At 44.9% G+C, this 3,340-nt stretch overlaps 1 long non-coding RNA gene across 1 annotated transcript; it reads left to right on the top strand.

Annotated features, from left to right (window-relative positions):
• The first annotated feature begins 941 nt into the window (after positions 1 to 941).
• On the top strand, positions 942 to 3,129 carry LOC132891537 (uncharacterized). The gene is made up of 3 exons (XR_009655334.1): positions 942 to 1,028; positions 1,123 to 1,257; positions 2,983 to 3,129. It is a non-coding gene; the product is annotated as an uncharacterized LOC132891537 (long non-coding RNA).
• Positions 3,130 to 3,340: the final 211 nt, after the last annotated feature.

A 3,340-nucleotide genomic window follows, 5' to 3' on the forward strand; every position in this document is an offset into this window, starting at 1 on the left:
GAAGCCTTATGCGCCTCGCCTCATCTATACACTCTTGCCAGTATCTGTCCGCGTTGTCGGTGACAACAAGCCACAGCACCAAGACCAGCAACACTAACGACTCTATGTCCTCCATGTTTATTGTTTACTCTCCGGGTCGTGAGACTACCGCTTAAAAGATCACTGAATCAGTGACATACAGAGCATCGTGGACGAGTTCGCGGAGCGCAAGGCTCGTCGTATGCCCTTCAAATAATGCGCGCAGTAGGCTATTGATGTTTTATTATGAGCCATGTACAGTATGTCGCCGAATGTTTTTTTGTTTGAGTTACATGTTCGTTTGAAGGACTTAATGTACAAAATAACATAGTTGCACCCTGTAGTGTTGAAATTGGTAAACACAGTGCATTCAGTGAGGTTTGCACCGCCCTCCTTTTATTTCTGACTCTTCCTGTCACCGTTGCAACCTCTGAGCGCTCATTCGTATGCCCTTCAAATAATGTGCGCAGTATAGGCTATTGATGTTTTATTATGAGCCATGTACAGTATCCTAATGTTTTTTGTTTCTGAGTTACATGTTCGTTTGAAGGACTTGATGTACTAAATAACATAGTTGCACCCGGTAGTGTTGAAATTGGTAAACACCGCAGTTGCGGACATTTTGTAGCCTAAAATGATGTTATGATAAGCTTTAATAAAGGGCCCGGTCATTTGCCCCGCCCCCGGCCCGGCTCTGACTTGTTCCGCCACTGTCACTGATGTCACTGTTTGCGCTGCTTAACGACATCACGTGACGTCCACCCACTTTCGCTAACTCCACCCAATGTGTCCACCCACTTCCAGCCAGCACGGTTCAGCGCGGTTGTAGTCGAAATGCAACTCCAACAGCCCCGCTCAGCTCGACTCAGCTCGACTCGGCACGGCACGGCTCAGCCGTGTTTGTAGTGGAAAAGCGGCAAATGTGCGACCATCATTGAGCACCTCAGTCCTCTGATGTGTTTGGCTGAGCTGGATGGCAGGCTGGCTGCAGTCAGGGGAGAGAGGACAAAGTAAGTTATGCAGAATTGAATAGGCATAGGTATGGTTTGGGAGGTGTATATGGATGTAAGAAAGAATGGTGTGCTGTTACCTTTCTTGTTCCAGCGATCAGGTGTGGGTCCAGAGCCAGAAGAGTGGAGTGATGGGGCAGGGCCTCCAGTGCTGGTTTCAGCAGGAGGAGGCATCCAGGGCCGGGGGTGGAGTGGAGTATTGAGGAGTGAATATGTGCCGTATAAGTCTGTGAGTCTATGGTTTCAAAAACACCATATCAAACTGAAAATATCAGTGGATTACATTTTAACTCAAGTTTAAACTTTATGGGTGAAATTGGGAAGGAGCATCTGAATTCTTTCCACATCAGCTGGAACAAGTTTGTAATGCCGAGCACTACGACCCTGAATCTCTGGAGCATTTATGTGGCATATGATGTCTTGAAATGGGATCCAACATGGTGGATTCTGACGGTTTTCAGCAGGCCAAGACAAAGTCATGTTTGAGCGCTTCATGAAATGACAGTAGACATCATTGTGTTCATCTGAACGTTCAATAATGTTGGCCACGTACCAGTTTGCGTCGTACACACAAGCAACATACTGCCCAGGCTGATAGCAACTGAAATCCTCGGAGATCTCATGACCAGGGGTTGCACTTGTTTCCACAGTCTCATCAGAATTCCTCACAGACACAATGGAAAAAGTCACATCTTCAGAGATCCTTCGCATCTCCAGCTTTCCATTAGCAACTGGAATATAACTGTGGTGAGACCGAGTTCCGGTCACAGTTTTGGCTGATGTGTACCTCTTCTCAAGTTCAAGCTCTGTCTCATGAAGTCTTATATCCTCAGTGCTCACATATAAGAATTTCACATTCTCAATATTGCCGTTTGCCCATTCATACATTTGGTGAGGAGTTAGAATGTGGTTGTTATCTGTGGCCTGAAGACTGGCTCGTGCAACCAGGTGCTTTACAGTGCCACCAATACCATCACAGGGACTCTTACCATGTGACGTAGCAAAAAAGTGCCATTCAACCTTTACTCCAAAGTCACTTTCATGGTATGATAAGTTCACAAGGTTCTTATAGTTCTTGTATTGTGAGGCTGCTCCATCACTGAAGTAGATGACCTTCTTAAGATCAGGAATGCTCTCTTGCAGCCTCGGCAAAACCTTTGAAATAAAGGTGTGCACTGCAGTTGTGTCATGCTTCAGGCAATCCGAGATCACTGCAAGACTGTCACACTTAAGTTGGTCACCATTCTTGTAATAAACTGCAAATGGATGCACTGTAGCTTGGCTATTGTCCCAGTGGTGACCCTGTACAGCATCCTGCACAATGAAGCTGTAATTCTCGGCAAAGTCAAGCAGTATGACAGCAATGTTAGGCGTCAGTCCCTCTTTGAGCATCCGCAGATAGGAAGCCTGAGATTTCATTACAAAATGATGATGACGAAGTTGATCAAAAGCCTGACAAACAGCCTGAAGGAATTCTTGCAGAGGTTGCTGCAAAGAAACAAGTGTAGTCCTGTCTGTGTAAACCCACTGCATGTATGTGATCATGTCATCCATGTCCATGTCATTATTTGTGAAGACAGTCATCAAATAATTTTGAAGTCCATCCTTTCCAGGACAAGAGTCACACAGATGAAGCATGCACTCCCTACTCTCCAAATTACACACCATTTCTTTCAAAAGGTGCTTGTAGTCATCCTGTGTTGGAACGGCATTTACCATTAGTTTTGCATTCTGATGCGACTGGCATACACACAGAGTGCATCCCGGCACTGTTCACAGGCAGACACCACTTTGGACAAAGTTCACAAAACTTAGAGAAGCCAATTTTATCCTGGTATTGTGCTTTGTATTGTGTGTATATAGCTCCTTTACATTTACCAACAATAGTCTCTCCTGCATTTGTTCACGTTTGTCATTGATCTTTACAGATACATAATCCTTTTTCCCTGGGCAGATCCTTGAATATTCATCCATCTGGTAGAACTTCATGACACGTTCTCTAACTTCAGCTGACAGTGGTTTTCCCTTGTTCACATGCAGCTCACCAAGTATTCCCTGTTGTTCTCTAACAGTCTTTGCTTTCCTCACCATATGAGTAGTGACAGAAAATTCTTTAGCTACCTTTCTGATACTCCATGTAGCTAGGAGAAGTGTGAGGATCTTGATCTTTTCTTTTTTTGATGCCACTTTACACTTCTCTTTCAGTAACTTTAGTAATTCCTCCCACTCCTCACATGTCTGGCAGTTATCTGAACTCGATGAAAGAAGTTCATCAGTTGGCACATCAGCCAATCTGGCTGCCTTGGTCTGTG

The sequence above is a fragment of the Neoarius graeffei genome, chromosome 9 (assembly GCF_027579695.1).
Source record: "Neoarius graeffei isolate fNeoGra1 chromosome 9, fNeoGra1.pri, whole genome shotgun sequence".
NCBI lineage: Eukaryota > Metazoa > Chordata > Actinopteri > Siluriformes > Ariidae > Neoarius > Neoarius graeffei.